Source organism: Ursus maritimus, unplaced genomic scaffold, assembly GCF_017311325.1.
Source record: "Ursus maritimus isolate PB19 unplaced genomic scaffold, ASM1731132v1 scaffold_24, whole genome shotgun sequence".
NCBI classification, from domain to species: Eukaryota; Metazoa; Chordata; class Mammalia; order Carnivora; family Ursidae; genus Ursus; species Ursus maritimus.
Window position 1 is genome coordinate 30780768 of NW_024424897.1, and position 24469 is coordinate 30805236.

At 42.0% G+C, this 24469-nt stretch overlaps 1 long non-coding RNA gene across 2 annotated transcripts in view; it reads right to left on the minus strand.

Annotated features, from left to right (window-relative positions):
* Positions 1-708: 708 nt before the first annotated feature.
* The window catches only part of LOC103667366, a 33698-nt gene continuing 9937 nt past the window's right edge, over positions 709-24469 (minus strand). For both annotated transcript variants that reach the window (XR_569756.2, XR_569755.2), the window contains exons 3-4: positions 1631-1757; positions 709-1296 (exon numbers count right to left, since the gene is read on the minus strand). This is a non-coding gene — a long non-coding RNA (uncharacterized LOC103667366). The remainder of the gene's footprint in view (positions 1297-1630; positions 1758-24469) is intronic.

The following is a 24469-nucleotide window of genomic DNA, read 5'->3' on the forward strand; positions in this document are numbered from 1 at the left end:
AGTTTGGTGAGAAGGTTTCAAGGAAACTCTAACTCCTGAAATTGGGAAGAAGGCAAGACTGAGGCTCTCACCACTCCTATCCAACCTTTATTGGAGTTCCTAGCTAGTGCAATAAGGCAAGAAAAAAAAAGTCATGGATTGTAAAAGATGAAATAAAACTGTCTTTATTCAAAGATGACATAATTATATACATAGACGATCTCACAGAATCTGCAAAATAAGCTATGAGAGCTAATAAGTGAGTTTAGTAAGACTGCAAGATAAAGATCAAAACCCCAAAATCAATTATATTCCTATACTCTAGGATTAACAGTGGGAAACAAGGATTTTTAAGTACTATTTCCAATAGCATCCAAAAACACAACATATTTAATATAAATCCAATAAAATATGTACAAGATCTATATGCTGAAAACTACAAAACACTCATAAAATAAAAAAGAAGACCTACATAAATGGATGGTTCATGGATTAGAACACTCAGTATTGTTGAGATGGCAATTCTTCCCATACTGATGTATTGATTCAGTGTAATCTCAACCAAAATCCAGGATTTTTTTTTTTTAAGAAATTGACAAGTTGGGGGTACCTGGCTGGCTGGGTTGGTAGACCATGTGACTCTTGATCTTGCTGTTGTGAGTCCAAGCCCCATGTGGGGTGTAGAGATTACTTAAAAATAATAATAAAAAAGAAATTGACAAACTGATTCTAAAATTTATTTGAAAAGACAAAAAAATCTAGGACAGTCAAAAGAATTTTTAAAAAGAACAAAATTGGAGGATTCACAGTATTGGATTTCAAGGCTTACTATAAAACTAGGGTAACCAAGGCAGTGTGGTTTGTCAAAACGATATACACAGATCAGTGAAACCAAATAGAGAATCCAGAAATAGACCCATACATGTATGGTCAATTGATATCCAGCAAAGGCACAGGCAAGCCAATGGAGAAAATATGGTTCAACAATAAATGGTGCCCAATCTATTAGACATTTATATGCAGAAGTAAACCCTGTGCCATATATAAAAATTAACCCCAAATGGGTAATAGACTTGCTTTCAATGTAAAATTCAATACTGTAAAACTTCTAGAGGAAAATGGAGGACGAAATCATCGTGATCTTGGGTTAGGCAGAGATTCTGTAGTTACAAAACTAAAAGCATGATCCTTAAAAAAGAAAAAGTTGATGTTTTCAACTTCATCGAAATTGAACACTTCTGCTCTTTGGAAGACACGGTTAAGAGAATCTTCGAAGTACTACGGTGTAATGTCCTGTGATGACTGTAGTGAGCACTCCTATGATATATAGGAAGGTTGGAAAGAGAGTAAATCCCAAGAATTCTCATCACAAGGAAAAAAAATTTTTTTTCTTTTTTTCCTTTTTAAAAATTGTACAGGGGCGCCTGGGTGGCTCAGGCAGTTAAGCATCCGACTCTTGATTTCGGCTCAGGTCACGATCTCAGGGTCATGAGGTTGAGCTCTGTGTTGGGCTCTGTGCTTAGCACAGAGTCTGCTTGAGAGTCTCTCTCTCCCTCTGCCCCTCCCCCACCACTTACTCTCTCTCTCTCTTTCTCTCTCTCTCTCCCTAATATATAAATAAAATCTTTAAAAAAATAAATAAAAATCGTACCTGTAGGAGATGGTGGATTCTAACTAAACCTGGAGCAGTCATCATTTCACAGTGTAGGTAAGTCAACCCATGATGCTGAGCCTCTTAAGCCCAGACGGTGACATACGCCAAGTGTAGCTCAAGGAAACTGAAAAACATAAAATCAAAAAACACGGAAAAAAACCCATAAAACCTCAAATTGTTACTGATTCTCAAATTCTTAACTCATGTACAAATTCGAAGATTTGAGTGGTCATCTCATCGTATCTAAAGAAATGAGCCGGTGGAGGAAAAGATTTTCCAGGTCTTCTACTTACTCCTTACCAGATGAGATTTCAATCTTTCTAAAGATAAGTCATTTGCAACGTGTTAAAAAAAAGACAGAGAGAGAGAGTAAAAAGACAAGCCACAGACTTGGAGATGATATTAGCAAAACATATCTAACCAGAATATATAAAGAACTGTCAAAACTCCATACTAAGAAAACAAGCCAGTGAAAAAACAGGCAAAGATTTGAGTTGACACTTCATCAAAGATGATACATGGACAGCAAAGAAGCACATGAAAAGATTGTCAACATCATTAGTTCTTGAGAACGCAAATTAGAACTATGAGACACCACCACACACCTATTAAAATGGGTGTATATACATATATATATTTTAAAGATCTTATTTATTTATTTGACAGAGAGACAGCCAGTGAGAGAGGGAACACAAGCAGGGGGAGTGGGAGAGGAAGAAGCAGGCTCATAGCGGAGGAGCCTGATGTGGGGCTCGATCCCAGAACTCCGGGATCACGCCCTGACCCGAAGGCAGACGCTTAATGACTGAGCCACCCAGGCGTCCCGTAAAATGGGTATATATTTTTTAAGAAATTGACAATACCAAGTGCTGGCAAAGATATAGGGCAGCTGGAATATCCGCATGGTGCTGGTGACAATGCAAAGTGGCACAGCTACCGTGGAAACCAGTTTGATGGTTTCTTATAATATGACCCAACAATCCCACAGTCCCATTCCTAGGCATTTACCCAAGTGAAATGAAAACATATGTTCACACAAAAACCTGTACGTGAATTGAATGCTGCTAGTGGCTTTATGCATAATGGCCAACACCTGGAAACAACCCAAAGCCCTCCAGTTAGTGAACGGATAAACGTACTGGTGTATCTGTACTGCACGAGCCCACTCAGCAGGAAAAAAGGAACAAGTTACTAATCCTCAGGACAACACGGATGATTCTCAAAAACACTGTATTAAATGAAAGAAGCCAAACTCCAGATCTACGTGTCGAATGAGTCCATTTATATGACACTCTGGAAAAGGCTAATATTTAGGGACAGACAACAGATCAGCGGTTGCCAGGGGCTGGGCTGAAGGAAGGAGCTGATTGCAAAGGGAGAAGGGAATTTAGGGGATAATGAATTTAACAGTTACAATATATTATACACATTTATCAAAACTCATAGAACTTTACGCGAAAAAGGTGAATGTTGCTATCTCCATGTTTCAGGTGTTTTTTTTTTTTTTTTCAATTTTTCAATGCTTAAAAACATAGTTGAATTTAAAGAAAAAAAAGTTGGGTGACAGGAGATTGAAGATGAAAAGGCCAGACACTGGAATTTCTTTAGAGAGGGTTGGGGTGTGGTGTGACTCTCACTTTCCTCTTGGGAAGGAGTAGGGAGTGCTTCCCCTCACCTCAAGTGCAGAGAGAGAAGCTCCCAGCAGACCACCTGCTGAAGGCTGGGTATGGGCTGCGTGCGTGCTGAGAAGGACCCGGGGACTGGAAACTGAACTCAAATTTGAGAAAAAAGTTGCGTAGACGACTGAAGCAGCCCAGAAGAGCAGAGAATCAGTACATTTGAGCGATCAGTGTGCTACCTTGAAAGCCAAAAGCTCGGGGTTCTAAATACTTCTAGGAAGGGTGGGGTTGTTTTAAAGGGACACCCCCACTGAACTTCCTACAGGGAATGAGACTGGAGCAGAAACCGGTAGAACGAATACTGTTAGGTACCCTGCTAAGGGGGTCCCTAAGCAGTTAGCCTAAGAGACGTACTACCTGGGTGGAAGGATTCAGTTGTAGGGGAAACTGGAGGACCCCATGAAAGAATTGCCAGCTCTAGGCATCCACCCCAGTGGCGCCACTGTCAGATCAGACCTTTCCTGCCCTTGACCTTTCACGCTCTCATCCCCAAGACCCTGGGGGGCCAACAGGAACTTAGTGAGGAGGGTGGAGGTGATGGGAGGAGCCCTCAAGGGAGAATCATCAGGCAAACCTGCAATGGATTTCTGGAAGCTCCAGACCAGGAAATCAGTTTCTAGAACTCGGTAAGAGATGAAATGTAATGAAAGTCATTATTTTTTCTTTTAGATAAACATGAATTATTCACCAAAGACCTAAATTCTGTTTTATTACAGCTTCACATTTATCAAGGAGATAAAACATGTTTTTGGTCTCCATCTCTGGGAGGGAAGTATGACCTCACCTTGCTCAGTGGAACAAACACTGAGTGTAATGGTCACTTTTAATTGTGGAAGAAGGTGAACTGACCACGGGCCAGGGTGCTAAACACTGTGGTTATTTACGTACTGCTTGCGTCTGTCCTGAATGATAATGCTCTTATGCCTTGGCCGCCTGAAAGCGCGAATTGCCCTCAGAGAGAACACTACCAGACTTTTTGTGATGATCTTAATGTCAGATTTTTCATTCCTTTAGGAGGATGTTAGGGGTCTCATTGACTTAGCGTGCTGATTCTCAAGTCTGCCCTTAAGATGGAAGGTAGGGGGGTAAAGTTCTTTCCGAACCCGGTTGGGGAGGAGGAGGAAGATGAGACGCCAGGAGTTAAACCCAAGGATGGAGTTGAGCCCACGGCTTGATTGAACTCCTGTAAGTAACTCTATTTTCTCCAAGGGCTGCATTAGTCTCTCATGACAAGGGTCTTCTAGGGGCTCGGTCACTTTCGGAGGTGACTGAGGTACCATTACTGGAACGGAAGAAGGTGACTCCACCCGTCAGGGAGAGAGCCCTCAAGTGTCTGAGCTCACTTTATCGGGAGACTGCAACGGTGTTTGTCAACCCAAAGAGTGATGTCAGATTTAATTTTGCTGTCCAGGGCTTTGTAAACCCGTGATGAAATGTATCCCGGAACCTAAATTACTCTTGTGATTGTCATTCCTGAGAGCTGGTCTTTTGTGATAATCTTTCATGACACTGGGTACACCCACACCTCGTTCCCCATCTCCCCTGTGAAGGATGACTGGCTTGGTCAGTGGAAGCATCAAGGTAATCCATGACTTTCTCTCTTAGTGTTAATTTATCTTCTCTGAGGTTTGCTTCAGACCTAGGATGGGACAGGGGAAAAAAGTAAAAAAAACACCCCACCTACATGTGCCCGGAGTATGTTTAAGTGAATCCTAAACACCCACGTTCATTTTGGCCCTCATCACTTAGCTGGTACAATAATTATTGAATTATTTTATGTGTCCTTGTACTAGCTAGGACTCCTTTTTGCAAGTATTAGAAACTCAACTTGAGGCTCATGTGACTGAAAAGACCAGACATCGGGGAAAGCTTCAGGCATGGCTGGATCCAGAGGTTTAAATCAAGGCTTCAGGACTCCGTCTCTAAATTCTCTCTCTTTAGGCTCACGCCTAAACCAACTACTGCATCCAGGAGGTTGAAATAGAATAAAGTCATTTCCTCAGTCCTCGAACCCAGGACCAGACGGTTAGCTCTAACTGACTCACAGGACAAAATAGGAGAAGGGGAGAGACTCCTCAAAGGAAAACAAAGTGTTGTCACTTGGAGGAAAGGGACTGGAGGTTGAGCAGAAAAACTTCCATTTGTTAAGAGCAAATCTTGGCTCTGTCTTGTCTGAGCTCTGCCAGCTTGGGCAAATTATTAAACATTGCTGTGCCAGTTCCTCATTTTTAAAATCAGGGAAATAGTAGTCCATACTCAAGGATGTCAAAAGACTAAATCAAGTCATCTGTGTAAAGTGCTTAATACAAATAGTAAAAAGTTAAATGGCAGTTGTAATAATAATAACATCAATTATTGCTATTTTTATTATTAAAACTCCCTAATAATAAATTCATATCTATTTTTCTGGCATCTGGTTTAATACCTAGCACATAGTAAATATGTAACAAATGCCTGTAGAATAAATGAATGGATGAATAAGGACACATGAAACCTTGAAATCATCACATTATCTCTGATTATAAAGAAAGTATACATAGGTTAGGTTAATTTTATTTTAGGTTTATCAACTTAGGTTAATTTTATTTTATTATTTTGAAATGTGTCATACACATAAAAAACCATGCAAGTACATGCTAAAAATAATAACGAGGTGAGACCCAAATGATCAGCAGCTAGGTCAAGAATGAAAATCGGTGCCCTTCCCCAACTGCAACCCCTCTATCCCGCAGAGGTCCATTATCCTAATGTTTTGCGATAGTTATTCTCTTGTTTTACTTTATAGTGTTATCAATTATGTATCAATCTCCAAATAATACAGTTTAATCTTTATTTTTAAACTGTATAGACCTCAGGATCTACTGATGCAATCGTTCCCTTTTGGCATCTTTTGCTTCAACATTGTGTTTTGAGGTTCTTCTATGTTGATGAGTGAAGTGTAATCCATTCCTTCTCAAATGCTCTATGGCATTTCACTGTAACTGTATTCGTTCTAGTGTCAATGGGCATTTGTTACCAGTATTGCTGCTCTGAATATTCCTTGCATTTCTTCTGACATATTTTTGGGAAAGCTTCTCTAGGATCTACACCTGAGAGTGGAATTATTGGGTTGTTAAGGCATGTACGTATTTGACTTTGCTTGATAATGAACTTTTCCCGAAGTGCTTGGAAAAATTCACACTCCCACCTGCAGTGGATGAGTAGTGAGTGATCCCATTGCTAAACACTTTCTGCAGTTGCAATTATCAGACTAAATTTTGCCAATCACGTATGTATGTAACGAGATCTTCATATGATTTTAATCAGAGGTTGTATGTTTCTTGGTCATTCATGTTTCTCTTATGTACCGTCTGTGAAGTTCAAGTCTTTTGCTTGGGGAGGATGATTTGTTTTCTTATAAATTCATAACAGTTATTTCTATACCCTGGATATTTGTCCTTTAACAGTTATATATGTTAAAAACAGAAAATCCAGCGTAAACAGAAGGAAGGAAATAATGATAAGACCAGAAATTGCTGATATACAACATAAAAAACAATAGAGAAAAATCAATGAAACCAAAAGCTCGTTCTTTGAAAAGATCAATAAAATTGGTAAACTAGCCACACTAAAGAAGAAAAAGAGAGAGAGAGAGAGAGGAGACATAAATTATTAACATCAGGAATAAAAGAGTATCAGGAGTAAAAGATATCATTTTGTAGACATTAAAGGACAATAAAGGAATATTATGCCAACTTTATGCCAATAAATTCAAGTAATTTAAATGGAATGCACAGATTTCTTAAAGAACATGAGTAGCCAAAGCACAATCAAGAAGAAATAGATAGGAGTGCCTGGGTGGCTCAGATGGTTAAGTGTCTGCCTTCGGCTCAGGTCATGATCCCGGAGTCCTGGGATCGAGCCCTGCATGGGGCGTCCTGCTTGGTGGGGAGCTTGCTTCTCCCTCTCCCTCTACTGCTCCCCCTGCTTGTGCGTGCTCTCTCTCTCTCTCTCTGTCAAATAAATAAATAAAATCTTAAAAGAAGAAGAAGAAGAAGAAGAAGAAGAAGACTCTGTTTCTGCAGTACCTGATTGGTATCTAATTTTTCTCTTAAAATCATTCCTGAAATGGTGTACCTGGCTGGCTCAGCCGGAAGAGCATATGACTCTTGATCTTGGGGTTGTGATTTCCAGTCCCACGTTGGGTGTAGAGATAACTTAAAAATAAAATCTCAAAAAAGAAAGAAAGAGAGAAAGAAATGTGTACTTAAAATTTTCCCATAAAGAAAATACCAGTCCTGGGGTGCCTGGGTGGCACAGCGGTTAAGCGTCTGCCTTCGGCTCAGGGCGTGATCCCGGCTTTATGGGATCGAGCCCCACGTCAGGCTCCTCCGCTATGAGCCTGCTTCTTCCTCTCCCACTCCCCCTGCTTGTGTTCCCTCTCTCTCTGGCTGTCTCTATCTCTGTCGAATAAATAAATAAAATCTTTAAAAAAAAAAAAAAGAAAAGAAAACACCAGTCCTAGATATCTTCACTGATGAATTCGAACAAACAGGAAGAAATAATACCGATTAGACACAATCTCTTTCAGAAAATAGAAGAGGGAGTCCTTCCTGACTCATTTTATGAGGCCAGCATTACTAAGCCAGCAAAACCAGACAAAAACGCTACAAGAAAAGAAAACCATAGACCAAAATTCCTCAGGAACATAGAAATAAAAATCCTTACCAAATACTTAGCAAATTGAATCCAGCAACATGTAAAAAGGATAATACATCTGAGATCAAGTGGGGTTCATCCTGAGAATGTAAGATTATGTGATATCTGAAGTGTGACCTTCAAAAATCGATGTAATTCATATAAATGCAGTAAAGGAGAAAAGTCATATGCCCATCTAAATAGAAAAAATATCTCACCAAACCCCACATCCACTCATGAGATAAACTGTCAGCAAACTTGGAATAAAAAAAAAAAAACACTTAACCCGGTAAAAGATGTCTTCAAAAAAATCTACAGTTAACATTATGCCTAATGGGGAGATGTTGAATGCCTCCCTCCTAAGACTGAACAAGACAAGTGTGTCTACTCTTACCAATTGTATTCAACATTTTAATGGAGTCAAGAGAATAAGGCAAGAGGAAAAAAAAAGGCATACAGATTAGAAAGGAAGAAATAAAATTGCCTTTATTCACTGAAAAAGGATTATCTATGTAGAAAATCTTAAGCAATCTACAAAAAAGCTACCAGAACTAATACGAGTTCTGTAAAGTCACAGAATACAAGTTCAATATACAAAATTCAATTGTGTATCCATAGGTTTAGCAACAAAAATTTTAAAATTGAAACGTAAAGATCCTGATGTGATTTTGATTGGGATTAAATTGATTCTATAGAACCTTGACGAGAACTGATACCTTTACTAACTTGAGTCTTTCAACCCATGGACATGATACAACCTTCCACATATGTAGATCTTCTTTAATACTCATTAATAGTGTTTTATAGTTTCTGTGTAGAAGTCTTGCACACGTAAAGAAGATTCATTCCTAGGTTTATTATGTTTTCTGATGCTATTGTAAATATTATCTTTTAAAATTTCATTTCGACTTGCTTACAGCTGAAGTATAGAAATTCAATTGGTTTTTTTACAATATTTACTTTGTACCTAGCAATTTTATTAAGTTGACTTATTAACTCTGATAGTGGTATATTCCTTTGGATTTTCTGTGTACACAACCTTGTCTGCAAATATTGCTGGTTTCTTCCTTCATAATACCAGTAATTTATTTTCTTGCCTTATTACATTAGTTAGGACCTCTAGGTACACAGCCTTTATCATGTTATGGATGCTTCCTTCCATTCCAAGTTTTCTTTTTCTAAACCAAGAATGGACGTTGAGGGGCACCTGGCTGACTTAGTTGGAAGAACATGTGACTCTTGATCTCAGGGTCATGAGTTTGAGCCCCATGTTGGGTGTTCTTTTAAAAAAAAGAATGGGTGTTGAATTTTATCAACTAATATAGCTAATGAACGCATGATTTTTCTCCTTTATTATGTTGCTTTGCTCATAGTGCATTATCCTTTTCATATATTGCTGATTTGCTTTGCTAATATTTTGTTTATGATTTTTGAATCTCCATTCATGAGAGAGATTTGCCTGAATTTTTCCTTTCTTATACTTTCAGGTTTGGGTATCAAGTTAATGCTAGATTCATAAAATTAATTGAGGGAATGGGAGCTCTTTTTAAATTCTCTGAAATAGCTCATATAAGATTATAATTATTTATTCTTTGAATGTCTGGAACTCATTACCCATTTCATCAGAGTCTGCAGTTTACTATGGAGGCAGGTTTAAATTTACAAGTTCAATTTCCTTCGAGGTTATAGGATTGTTCAGGGTTTCTATTTCTTGAGTCAGTCAGACTTTCCTGAGAATGTGCCTGTCTCATAAAAGGTTTCAAATTCAGTGACATAAAAATTTTCGACAATGTCCTCTTATTTTGTTTCAATGTCTGTAGTCTCTGTATTTATATCACTGTTTCATTCCTGATACTGTTTAAGCTTTTTCTCTATATTTCCCAGTCTTACAGAGGTTCGTCACTTTTATTAGTCTTCCAGAGGATCAATGTTTGGCTTTGTTAATTTTCTCTATTGTGTTTATTTTCTGTTTCATTAATTCCTACTCTTAGCTTTGTTATTTTCTCTCCTACCTTTCTGGAGTTTATTTTGCTGATCTGTTTCTAACTTCATGCAATGGAAGCTAAGCTTAATGGTGGTTTTCTTTCTCTCTTTCTTTTTTAAACATACTATTTTAGGCCTTACCTTTCTGTCAGTGTTATTTAGCTCTATTCAAAGATTTTGCTATGTCTTTTCATTATAGTTTAGTTCTTAATATTTTCTGATTTCTCCTATGTTTTCTCCTTCGATCTCTTGGTTATCTGAATATATGTTTCTGAGTTTCTATGCATATAAGGGGTATTCTAGTAACTTTGTGTTGTTGTCAGAGAATACAGTCTATAGGATTTCAGTCCTTAAGAAATGTATCGAGATTTACTTTATGACCCAGCATATAGTCCATTTTTGTCCATGTTCTGTATTTGAAAAGATGGTATTTTTTGCAGTTTTGGGGAGTGGCATTCTGAATTCATCTGTGGTGCCACCCAGTCCTGCTAAAGCTGTCTGGGGAGGTCACGATCATGTACGATTCAGCTCTCCTGCTGAGGGGAGCATAGTTGACCGGAGCCCTAACTGCTATGAATCTGGATCCACCAACACACTTGTGCTGAGACCACTCTTCCCCTGGGCTGTTCCCAGCACGTAACTGAGCAGTCAAGGGGTTCGTGCAGGTTCGTTCCCCTAATGGGCAACTTTGGCTCAGGGCCACCCCATCCGTCTGGCCAACACGTTTGTAGAACCACATTGGAATCTGAAACTTCCTCCTTTTTCCTTCTTTCTCCCCCTCCTTTCAGACCTGTCTACCACTGCTTCCTTCCTCTCCTCCTTCGCAGGCAGTCTCCTCAGTAAACCTCTGGCACATCTAATCCCATCTTGGGCTCCATTTCCTGAGCTGACATATTGTCCATTGGCTTGTTCAAATCTCCTATATCCTTATTGATGATCTTTTGCTGTTTGTTCCACCAGTTAATGGAAAAGGTGAGTAAAGTGTCCCATTATGACTGCTGATTTGTTTCTTTCTCTTGGTAATTGTCAATTTTGGACTTAATGTACTCGGAAAATTATTGAGCGTATAAATTTAATATCCTGTTTAACTAATTGCTTAACTTTTCTCGTTCGTAGCCTACTTTTTGCCTTAAGTTTATTTTGCTTAATGTTAAGATAGCTAAACCCTGTACACCTTTTCTTAGTACATCTTTTTTCATCCTTTCACTTTCAAACTCTGTATGCTCTTGCTTAAGATATGTTTCTTAGGAAAAGAAATATGTTTCTTAGGAGCAGCATATGGTTAGTTTAAAAAAAAATCCATTCCGACAAGCTCTGTATTTTAGGGGAAGCATTTAATTCATTTACATTTGTTATAATTATTAATATTTTCAGGTTTATAGCTATCATGGTTTTAATTTCCTGTTTTTTATTTCTGTTTTTCCCACAAGTTCCATTATCTTTCTATCCTCTCCTGCCCTCCTCTAGATTGATTTGTTGTTTTTTCCATTTTCATTTTTTTCCTTCCACTGGCTTAAGAACTGTTACTACTCTGTAAGTGGTTTCTCTAGAAACAGCAGTAAATAACTTACCAACATCAAAGTTACTCAATAATTTTATTCTTCTGAAAAATATCAAAACCTTACAACTTCCATTTACACTTTGCTGACGTCTATGCTATGACCGCTGTGCTTCTTAATTCTATCAGTTTTCCTTTCGCAATTCCGTGCCTATTATCATTGTTGCTTCATATAGTCAATATTCTATCTGCTTTTCACTTTTTATGTGCTTTATTGCCTCTTGCTCCTCACACCTCACACATCAGGACTAATTTTTCTCTTGCCAGGTGTGAAGGTTTATTGGTAGCAAAGTCTCTCAGTTTCTGTTTGTCTGAAAGTGACTTTTCCCCTGCCCTTAGGGATGTGGAACTGAAAACAACCGTTATTCTCTCTCAGCACACTGAAGAGACTCTACCCTGTCTTTTGATTTCTATTGATACCAGTGAGTAGCAAGTTGTCTGTCACTTCTTTAAAAATAATCTGTCTTGGGGCGCCTGGGTGGCTCAGTTGGTTGAGTGTCCGACTCTTGGTTTCGGCTCAGGTCATGATCTCATGGGGTGTGGGCTTGAACCCCGTGTTGGGCTCCGGGCTCAGTGGGGAGTCTGCTTGAGATTCTCTCCCTCTTCCCCTCCCCCCACTTGCATGCTCGTGTTCTCTCCCTCTCAAATAAATAAAACTTAAAAAAAATCTGTCTTTTCTCTCTCACTGCTCTTAAGGTATTCTCTTTGTCTTTGGTGTTCTGCAATTTCACAGTGATGGATATTCAAAAATAGTCATGGTGATATATGTGATTATCTATCTATCATCTATCTATCTATCTATCTATCTATCTATCTATCTATCTATCATCTATCTACTTATCTATCTATCTAGGCATCTACCTATCTATCTAGATAGCTTTTCCTTGGGATTCCTTGGATTCCTTGATTCTGTGGATTGGTATTTCATGAGTCCTGACAATACTCAGTCCTGTCTATTCAAATGTGGACTCTGTCCCATCCTCTTTTCCTTTCGTTTTGGGACTATAATTAGATGTTTGTTACAATTCTTGATCTATCCTCCATGTCTTTATTTCCTCTTTCATATTTTGTCTTTGTCTCCCTATGCTGCAATTGGGAAATGTTTTTCAGACCAGTCTTCCAGTTTACCCATTCTCTTCACATGTGATTTTTCAATAAATCTGTCCATTGAGATTTTTTTGTTTTTTTGTTTTGGTTTGGTTTTTTTGGTCCACAGGGTTCTTTTTGTTCCTTTTCAATTTTGCTTATTTTTTATAGTTTCTTTTTCGTGTATAGGTTTTCATGCATGGACTTTGTTTTTTACCAAACATTTAAACATGGTTGTTTTATAGTCTTCATCTTACTGTTCCAGGTTCTGAGGTTCTTGCACGTTTGTTCCAGCTATCTGATGCTTCTCGCTCTTAGTTTTTAGTGCTTTATTCCACTGTATATTTAGTATCTTCCTTCCTTTCCTCCCTCCCTCCTTTTTTCCCTCCCTCTGTCATTTAACTTTAACCTGATCATTTTCCTTGACATTTTATATGTGGGACTACTTTGAGGTCTGGGATAAATCTGGCTTCCTCTATAGAGGATTCACTTTTTCTTCTGCCAGGTGCTGGAGGCATTACTATATCCTGGGATGACTCCAGTTACATTCTTCACTTGGGGTGTTCAGACCACCCAGAGAGTGTGGATTTTTTTGCTATAAACTGTCATGGACAGCTTGTAGTTTGAATGTCTTGTGGTGATTCCTGGCACATGTGTGCACACGCACACACACACTCATACACATCTTATCCTCTCAACTGCAAGGTTTGAGGCAGATTTCCCTTGCAGCCTCCAGGAGGAAGCTGGAGGTATTTCTGAATCCATTTTTCACTACAGGAATAGCTTTTGGAGATATCCCATCTTTATGTTGGAAGATCTCTTGTTAGACTCCCCATCTTGGGCATACCTGGGGCTTTGGCTCCTTTTTTATAAGTCTTTGAGGCCATGAATACCAAAGTTCAAGTTCACCAGGTTCAGCAAATGTCCTTGGAGTGCTGTGCTCCGTTGATAACTCTGAGCTCCACATCGTGCAACCCCTGGGCTAAAAAGATCCTTAACTTTTCTGTTCATTCATTGATGCCCTTCAATTATTTTGAATCCAGAGTGTTTAGTTGTTTTCAGTAAGTATATTGATTTACTTGCCATGTTTCCAAAACTGGAAATTGGTTTTATGGAAAAAGAAAACACCTGTGTTTATAATTCCATCGTCTTCACGTAAATAGTGCGGATATATGGTATCTATTGAAAGTCCACTGCGTTTTTGTAGATTAATCATACTGTGTATTTGAAAAGTGCTTTTAACTTTTCAAATTGCTTTCACATGTATCTGTGGTTCTCAAGGGGGGTGGTGCTGCCCTTCAGGGGAGTTTTGAAAATTCAAAGGCATTGTTTTGGCTGTCATGAGGAGCCGGACCATTAGCAGCATTTATGTGGGGCCAGTGATGCCAGACTCCTACAAGGCACAGGATTGTCCTGCCCAAAAGATAATTGTCCTGAGTCTCCTATGACTCTTGAATGTCCCCCTGGACCTTGAGAGACTGAATGTCTGGTGAGATTTCAAGATAGGAGGTGTGTTTTTTCCTCATGTTTTTAAACACCTTATCCCATGTCATAACTTAGGGAATTATTTTACTACTATACGTCTTAATAAAACCTAGCTTATTTGGGAGAATATCTTCTTTTTTATTTTCTCCACTTTGATAATCTTTCATCTGTCTCGGTATGTTTTTCTTACTTCAATTCAGGTTCCGTCTCTCTGTTTCTTATCATATGCACACAAGTTCAGCATGTTACCACTTACCCTAACAGTAATTTCATTGTGGTGAACACCTCTGCTTCTTGTTTTCTTTTTTTTTTTTAAGATTTTATTTATTTATTTGACAGAGATAGAGACAGCCAGCGAGAGAGGGAACACAAGCAAGGGGAGTGGGAGAGGAAGAAGCAGGCTCATAGCAGAGGAGCCTGATGTGGGGCTCGATCCCATAACGCCGGGATCACGCCCTGAGCCGAAGGCAGACGCTTAACCACAGTGCCACCCAGGCGCCCCTGCTTCTTGTTTTCTTAAGTTCTAAATCCAAACTAATATGTTTGTTATAACCCATTGCTATCATCTTACTTCTTCATTGTGCCTTTTAGTGGCATCATGCCAGGGCATTTATAGATTGAACTAGAAATAGTAGCAAGTAACTTGCCAAAATCAAAGTTACTCAATAACTAAATGTAGCAGGAGAGCAGCCATAGATGATATGTCACCAAATGTATGGTTGCATTTCAATAAAACTTTATTTATAAACACAAGGGCTGAGGGCTGCCTGGGTGGCTTGGTGGGTTAAGCACCTGACTCTTGATCTCAACTCAGGTCTTGGTCTCAGGGTTGTGAGTTCAGGCCCCACATTGAACTCACCAAAAAAGCAAAGCAAAACAAAACAAAACAAAAAACAAACAGGTGGTGGGCCAGGGATGGCCTGGGGCTATCGCTCCCCCACTCCTGCTCTGTATGATGCCTTTCAAAGCACTCCAGACAGACACGCAGAGATAACCAGAAAAATCACTATAATTCTCTCCTTCATACTTCGTTGTATTTCTCCAATTCCCTGACATGTATTACTTTTATGCATTACTTTCATATGTGTGCATTGATCTATTTTCACAGGTCCCTTTATTTTCTGGAACAAGGACTATTCCATAACACATGTACATAGCTCCAGATTGAAAAGACACAAAGACCATATAGTGAAAAGTCTCCTTCACACCTGTGTTCCAAGCCACCTATGTTTCTTCCCCATAGGCGAGCAGTGTTATCCTGTTCTTGTTCCCAGAGACATGTTACCACATGCAGTCAGGTTAACAGGGCCACGGTGGTGCCCAGCTCCAAGAGACCCCATTTATATTGAGCTCCTGGGATGCCACTGACATAGAATACAATGGAATTGTGCCCCCTGGAGTTGTGTCATGCAGTGGCCTGACCAAAGATGTTTACTGTGTATATGTGTGTATAAATATACACTTACACATACATGTAGATATATATATATTTTTTTTTTCTACCCCCCTTTTATAACCAAGGATAGCATATTATATGCATACCGCTCTACCTGGCCTTGTATTTCTGGTTAACAGACCTTGATACTTATTTCACGTCAGTTAGTAAATACCCTCCATCCTTTTTGATGGTGGTGATGCCGGTAAGGATGGTGGTGGTGGTGGTCACTTGCTGAGTTTTGTGTGTGCGCTGGGCATCACTCCAAGTACTCCACACGTATCCCTCCCACAGCGTTCACAACAAGCCCATGACACAGGCACAGAGAGCTTGTAACCCAAAGTCACAGCTGATATGGACTCACCCTCTGAGGTTAAAAAAGAATTCTCCCGATTCCTTCTAGTCCTGGTGTGGGGTTGTGTTTCACATTTACATTTCTTTTCCATTTGGAGTTCTTCCTGGTGTAAGTATGAGATCAGGAGCCAGCTCCATTTTCCCTGATGGCTCCAGTTCTTCCCCGCACAGTTTCCCTGCTGCTTCCAGATGCCACCTTTCCCACACATGAAAGTCTTGAATGATATGGGCCTGTTTCTGGACTTTCTATCTGTTCCATTGTCTGTGTAGTCACGTGCCAGTGCCACACTGTTTTAATTCTTGAGGTTTCACAATTTGTGTTACTAGCTCGTAGGGCTTTATCTCCCTATTACTTTCCTTTCTCAGAGCTATTCTGGATACTCTTGACTTCCTGATTTTCCACATCTATTTTTTTTTATTGTGGTAAAATAGACACGACATAAAGTGTACCATTTCACCAGTTTTAAGTGTACAACTCACTGACGTTACGTATACTCACGTTATTGTGCAATCATCATCACTATTTCCAGAACTATTTTTAATCCACTTCCAGCACTTTTTAATCATCCCACACCGAAACTCTGTACCCATTTAACAATAACTCCTGTTCTCCCCTCCCCTCAGACCCTGGCAAGCCCCACTCTACTTTTTTTTTTTTTTTAAAGACTTTATTTGTTTATGTGACAGAGAGACAGCCAGCGAGAGAGGGAACACAAGCAGGGGGAGTGGGAGAGGAAGAAGCAGGCTCCCAGCGGAGGAGCCCGATGTGGGACTCGATCCCAGAATGCCGGGATCACGCCCTGAGCCAAAGGCAGACGCTTAACGACTGAGCCACCCAGGCGCCCCCCCCCATTCTACTTTCTGTCCCATGAATCTGACTATTCTAAGTACCTCCTATCACTGGATTCATACCGTATTTCTCCTTCTGTGTCCGGCTTATTCCACGTTGCATAATGTCCTCAAGGTTCGTTCACACTGTAGCCTGGGTCACTTCTCATTCCTTTTCATAGACGCATAATATTCCATTGTAGGTTCTGCGTCTCCACGCATCTGTGATGGACATGGGGGTGTTTCCTCCCTCGGGCTGCTGTGAATAGTGCTGCTATGAGCGTGGGCTGCTCCACATTGATTTCAGAATCAGTTTGTTCAGCCCCATCCTTCTACTGCTTTTATAATTACTCTCTACCCCCAAATCCCCTCATACACACACCTTTCCACGGTCACTTATACTTCGTTCAATTGCGACATGCCCCAGATGTGTTTCTGGACTCCTCTTCCATCACTGCAGGGTGGATGGCTTGTACTTCTGCCTGCCCGGATCCCCCCCTTTCCTCCTCTTCTCCGGAAAGCTCTGAAACTGCTCTTCACTTTTCTCTGCTCTCAGTCCAAGACTCCAGCTCCTGGCTTCTGGGATCGGTTCTGAGGGACTTCACCGAAATTTTTGGTAATAAGTTGCTCTTCTTGCACTTCCTCAGATCCTGCCCTCCTCCAGCCTAATAATGGAGTTCCTGGGCATTCCCAACCATGTCCTGGCTTCCCTGCCTCTGGGAAGCCCTCCTGGCTCCCCACGTCCAGCGCTGGCCCCTCCTGGAAGCCTTTCTGCTTCTCCCTTGTCTGTAACTGCGGGGCTGCTGGTCTCCTTCCCTTGCCACTTACCCCCTCGATCTTGTCGAAGAGCCACTCTGCTTGTGCACCGTCCCTGCCTCTCCCCTCTCCGTCACCCACTGCAGCACAATGTTTTTTGCAGAGTAGCTGCTGATGTGAATTGTATTAAACCAAGATCATCTTCCTCTGCATGCCTGGGTTCAAGCAAAGCCCCCAAAGCCCTCCCACACCAGGCACAGGACCTCAGGGAACTGCTCCTGACACCATCCTGTTGGGGACCTGTGACGTCTGGGCACAGCCTACTTCCCCTTGAGGTCCAGCTCTCCAGGTCCTGATCCTGGTCCCCTGCAGGGTCCTATATGTCCTGGGTCCCTGTGCCTGAGTCACCGCCTTCCCAGGCCAACTCCGTGATGAGTTCTGAAGAGCAGGAGGTGGGTGGGCTGCAAATCCGATCCGATTCATGCCTGGCTCACTGTGTGGTGGGCTCTCCGCCCCTCAGGCCGCAGTTCTCATCCTGAAAAGTTCTCTGCAGCCTGATTTGTTGTGAACGTGTGTATGTTTGTATGTTTTACATTACATTTCATGTGCATCTTAATTGCTTTTTTCCCTTTATTTCTGAACATTTAAAAGTCACTTATTCAACAAATGTTAACTGGGTACTTCTTTCGTGCTGGGCAAGTGCAGTGAATGAGACAGACAAGGTTTCTACCCTCATGGATTGTACATCCTCATGGATGGGGGGAGGGAGCCGGCAATTAGCAAGGAATCGGAAATTAGCACAATAATTTCAGAGAGTGAGAAGGGCAAAGAACAGAAACTAGGATAGTGTGCTGGAAAAGGATTTGGGGATGCTGGAGAACATTTTGGATTTGGGTGTTTCTTCTTCCTCTCTTTTGAGATCCAGCTTCCATGCTGTTAGGAAGCCCATGCTGCCTCATGGAAAGACGGAAATAGAGGCTAATTGAGGCCCTCAGCTGGGCTCCCAGCAGGAAATAAATACGGCAATGAACTAGAAAGCAATGGGTGGGGAGGTGACTTGAGAGAGGTTGAGCAGAAAAGGCATTTGCAAGGAGGTGGTATTTGAACTAAGATTTGGAAAGTAATAGGGAGATGTCCATTCAGTGACTGGAGCAAGAACATTCCAAGCAGGCTGAACAGCATATGCAAAGGGCCTCAGGAGCGGAAGTTATTCGTTTTGTTTGAGAAATGGTAGGGGATGATGGCATGATATAGATTGGAAAAGCAGGCCTGAATCAGATCACGTAGGGCCTTTAAGGCTACACCAAAGGGGTTGAGCGCAGTGCGAAGCCACTGGAGGGACTGGATTTGCGTCCTAAAGAGACCTCTCTGGCTACTCCGAGGGAAGTCCCAGAGGGTGAGTTAGAGGAAGAATTCATCTATAAGGTGGATTCCCTTTACAAAAATTTAACCTATGAAAAAAGCCAACACAGAAAAAGATACATTGGACATGATACAGATAGGGAAACTCAAGTCCAGAGAAGTGGAATGATGTGAGCGATTGTGGAGAACAGATCCAGGAGTCCACGAGGGACCCATGAGGCAGATCAAGGAGACTGGGGGATGCGCAGCCAACCCCATTTACTTTAATTCCCCCAATTTTGCTCTGGTCACCAGTTTGGTAAGAAGAGAATTTCAACATCTGTAAGTAATCCAAAAGCCTTCCTAACCTGCCTCCCCACCCACCACCACCACCAACCCCCCCAAAAAAAGAAAAGAAAAAAAGAAGCCAACCCCAGAGCTTGTACGCCTGTATTCTCCACAATCATTGCTCTGTATGACAGCTCTTGTCGTCGTGCATTATACATGAATAACTAATCTACCAAACACAAACCCGCTGATGAAAAACGCACGTTGGATCTAGAATGTGAGCAGGGTAGAGAGTAATATTAATTTCACTGGTAAATAACAAAATGGAAGCAAACATGAGGGACGTTAAGACAAGAATTGTGTTTCCGAACACTTCTAGGAAAGGAAACTTCCCAAGGGACACGGGGAGGTGGAAGACTAGAATCAGGCTCACCGTATTTGGAATGCGCGGCCACCATCTTTTCTTCTTCTGGGTTTCATAAGCGTAAGGAACATCATGGGTCAACCAACTGGCCATTTAAACCACTGTCTGCCTCACCCAGCTGAACGGTTTATGTAATCATCTTCTAGTCTTCTCTAATGGATGTAGGCGTTAGTCTTCACTCACCAGTCACTACTGACGTGGGCTCCAACAAAGTCTTATGCTTTTCCAACTTCCATAGTGCTTAGCATCATGCTAGGTGTGCAGTAGGTGTCCAGTAAATGCATCCTTCCGCAAACGTCCTAAATGAAATCCGTCTCTGCCTCCAGCATTTTCCCAAAAGGTGTTTCTTGATGATTAAGGATGAACTCCTAACCTCCACATCCAGGGAATGTTCTGGAAATATTTCAGCTTTTCTCCTCTTCCTCCTGGATTTCTTGGTGGCACCTGACAGTGTGGAGACCTTTCAACAGTCGTTCCTGACTCTGAAATTTCCTGGTTCTAATCTTTCCTCACTCATGGACTCTCCTCTCTGACCTCCAACGATTTTTTTCCTTTGTACTTGCAAGTGCATATGCCCTGAAGACTGTTTTTCTCTCTTGTCATTCTTTCCCGATAAGACATTAATTACATCTCATTTCAAATCAATGCGTGTATCTATTATCATCTGTCATGTTATATGCAAGATGCCTGCTTATGGGCCTGTGTCCCTAACACAGACTAGACTCCAAGCTCCTCTCGGTGCCCTCGTGCCTGGCATCGAGCGGACAGCAGGGATATGCTCAGTATACAAGCCCAACTGAGCAGACGGTCCTTCAAACTATGCTTGCAGGTAGGTCGGGGCAAGAGTAGTAGCCCCATTATATAGAAAGGGCACCCCAACAGGCTCAGGGAGGCTAAGTAAATCCCGAAAGCACAATTCTCAGTCCCAGCTACTGAGATTCTCTGTCTTCAATGCAATACGCATTCCAATTTTGCCAATTGTAAAAGGACTGTCAAGCTAATCTCGATGCTGTCTAAATACTGGCATCCAGTCCTTTTCATGCTCTTCTGAACAGGCTCGAATTTGCCAGTGCCTCTCTTAAAATATAGCCCACAGGACTGAGCATAAAACTGCATGTGGCCTGACCTGCCAGCACGCGCTGGGATTACGGCCTCCCTCCTTCCACACTCCGCCGTTCTATTAATAGAGCCTAAGATTGCATTAGGGTTCTCAACAGCCTCCTTGCACTGTAGGTTCACATCAAGCTTGCGATCAGCTAACCCCCCGGGTCTTCCTCATGAATGCTTTCTGTCAAGCCAGACCTCCCCATCAGCCACTTGGGCAATTGATTTTTGGAATGTTCATGATTATCTGTGATCCAGACTAGAAGATACAAAGCCAGGGCTCGCCCTCCTTTCTTGTGTGGCATCTGCTGAGTGGGTGATGGGGTCCTGGGGTCTGCTCAGAACCCAGAGGCGTGGCCATCCACTGTTGGGGGGAGGGGCTCCAGCATCATCGGAACCACGGAAGCAAGAGGATGGTGACAAAATTAATTTTCTGGTTCACTTCAATTTATTCTTATGTTCATTCCTTCTCCTCTTGGGTGACGGTCCTTTCTTCATCTTGTTCTAATTCTGGGTGTTTTTATGCACAGCCTCTTGTTCCCGCCACCCATGGGCACAGCCACACTTTGGTTTCTTATGCCCTCTCCAAGCGGTATTATTTTTAGCACGAGCGTCTTACTCAGCGATTTGCTGTGAAGTCTGTCCTCTATTGTCCTCCCTCCTGATCTTTTCTCTGATTCCTTTCTTCCCTCTCTGTGTGTCCATACCACGTGTAGCTACGTAGATTTGATTTCCGCCTATTTGAACCCCCTGCGGGGGTTACAGTGCTTTCTCCCTTCCTTACCCTACCCTTCCCTTCCCTTGTTTTTCAGCCACTTCGAACTGGTAACTGTAGAAACTGCAGTGCGGGCTATCGTGGTGGGCCTTGGTTTCAGCTTCAGGAAACCTCAGGATCTGTGGGGCTTGGGTCTTACAATTTGATGGCAGCCCCCACCCCCTCCCAGCTCTGGAATCTGGGGCCCAAGAGGCAAGAGGCAGCTTCTCTTTCCTCCACCAGCAGAGGGAACTGAAACGCATGGGCGCAAGTAGGCGTTCCCCGCATCCACCAGAAGAGGGCGTCATACCCACGGTCCTCCAAAGTTGGAATTCCTCACACGGGAAGAGATCCTGTCTGGTTGGCCTCCCAAAGACCCAGAGAGATGACGGGATGACATCACAGCCAGGCTTCCTACTGCTGTTTTGGCCATCTGTAATACTGGGTAAATGGTAAAAAGCTAAGGATTTTGAAGAAGTGGACCCAACATTGGTCCAAACTAACGGGTGGTTTTGTGGGTTGAGCTAGGGGCTGGCTGTGGGCGACCTGGCAAGCTGATGGGGTCTGAGGCTAGACGGTGAAAGCCTAGGGGAATGTTTGGAGGTCCCAGACAGAACTGCGCTGTGTGTGAGGGGGCCTGGGTGGAGGGGCCCCTGCTTGTTTCCAGCTGTGACACCGAAGTTTCTGCTCGGCAAGGCAGAGCACGGTGGGGATGGGGCAAGTGCCCAAATGAGTGCAGAGGTGTAAGGGAAGGTGACCGCGGCACCGAGTCAACCGTTTCCAGGTGGAGTTGAAAGGCATAGCCATTTTCTCCTGCAGGCCCCGGCACCTTTCATCAAGACCAAATTGGTAACTGATTAAAAAAAAAAAAAGAAGAAATGGAAGATTAAGCTCTAGAGGCCAGAGGAGAAAATGGTTTCCAGGTGCAAAGGACCACCGCTCTATTAACACCACTGAGCGTTCAAGGAGCCCGCCGTTCTCCCACCCTCCCGGGCAGCGCTGGACACCCACCAGGTCTAGCAGGCAAAGGGCTCCCTACCTGCCAAGCAGCGGAGACGCTTAATAAAATATTTATCTACACATATAAGGATAATGATGACTGAACGACAAACGGCAGTTAAACAGCTTTCAGCTGCATGGGAGAGCAGCTCTGGGAGATTGTCCGTGAAAATGGTCACTTTCTGTTTAATTCCAGAGGCTTCTCTCCTGTGCCTGCCACGCCCACACTCACCTAAGGGAGCCATGGTCAGGGAGGGGGCTCACCAGCATGGCACAGGGTGCCCCCTGCAGGGAGCTGCCCCCCAGAGGGGCTGGAGCCAGCCTCGCACCCAACCCCAAGCTACTGTCCACCTCATAACTCCTGAGGAATGAAGATGTCCAAGGCCCTGTCCGCCACCGCACCTAGAAGGATCCTCGCTGCGGTCACTCCATAAACGATGTTGACATTTATTAGGAGTCTGACTTTTTCCCACTCAGCTAAACTTGTAAGCAGCATTTGCCCTGGTTGGGTGTGATCATTTTGAGTTGGGAACGAGGAAAGCGGAAGGCAGAGGGGACAAAAAGGAGCAAAAGTCTTCAACCACCACACTAGATTTCTAGCTGTGTCCTATGGGAACATGGAAAGGGAAAAAGGAAAAATTTTGGCTAACTATGTTTCCCCAACCCCTCCCTCCATTAGGGAGCTTTTTTTTTTTTTTTTTTTTTTTTTTTTTGCGTTTCCCTCCCTGGTCTGGGAAAGAAATAACAAAGCAAAGCAAATTTTCTCCGTCATTTAAATAGACTCTTATGTCTCTAAGTATACCAGACAATGTTGGAAGTAAATTACACATAAAGATATTTATATGTTAGATAAGTAAAGAGTGTTTGAAAAATACAGTTTCGCTTTCAGCCTCACACCCTCTGCCTTTGTTCATTTTCTTCCCAGATATTTTATACCTCCAGTTACAACGGTTAGAAAGATACCATCTTGGCTTTCCCACTTTACACAGATCTAGAAGAAGGACCAACCAACGAAAGGTCTGTGTGCACATGCATATTTTCTATTTCTTGGAAGAAAACAAACCAGCTTTGAATTTAAGAGCATGCTCAGAAGTTGTAAATCTTGAGGAAAGAAACTATTTATTTATTGAAGGGAAATACAAAGGGCCCATTACTTTTAGATGTGAAATTTATACTTGGGTGAGATTTTCATGAATAAAAACTCATTTCACTAAATAGTTTCTGGTAAAAATATGGTTTGCTTTTTTGGTGCAAAGTCTGCCCTGTCTGTTCTTAAGGGGAGGCTTGTGAGAGACTATGAGAGATGAAGTGAACATACTCTTTAATCAGAGAGGCACTTGGCTTGGCAGTGAAATGCAATCCTGAAAAGTAAACAAAGTACATCGTGTGAAAAAGAGCAAGTTTAAATTAATCTTGCTTTTCCAATTTGAAAACATGCTCATGGTTGTTAGCAACTGAGTCAAGACATTTAAATCATATATATACTTTTATATCTTGACAGTGACCTTTTATAAGTGTGCAGTGGGGATAAGATGATGAGCAAAGCAATGCTCCAGAAAGAGCATTTTAGGTAATTGAACATGAAATGTGTTGCAATCTGATAACATTAATAATACGCAATCGCTACTTTATATCTAATATGCAGTTCATTTGGCCAGAGTCTAACTAAAACGCTCTATAAATGTTAGCATACGAATCCTGGTGCGAGCCTATAAAGTAAGCAGCTCTATTTTAGTGTGTTTTGAAGTATCTCTGTATTCGTTCTCTATTCCGGGTAACAAATTATCCCAATTTAGTAGCTTCAGACAACAAGTCTTTACTATCTCACATGGTATCTGAGGGTCAGGAAGCGGGAATGGCTTAGTTGGGAGGTTCTGGCTCAAGGTCTCTCAGGAAGTTGCAGTCAAGGCCTAGGCCAGGGGAGCAGTCATCTGAAGGCTTGACTGGGGCTGGCAGATCTGCCTTTTATGTGTCTAACTCACAATCCTGGCAAGATGGCATTGCTGACAGCAAACCTCAGTTCTTCTCCACATGGGCCTCTCCATTGGGCTACTTGATGGTCTTCACGATATGGCAGCCGGCTTC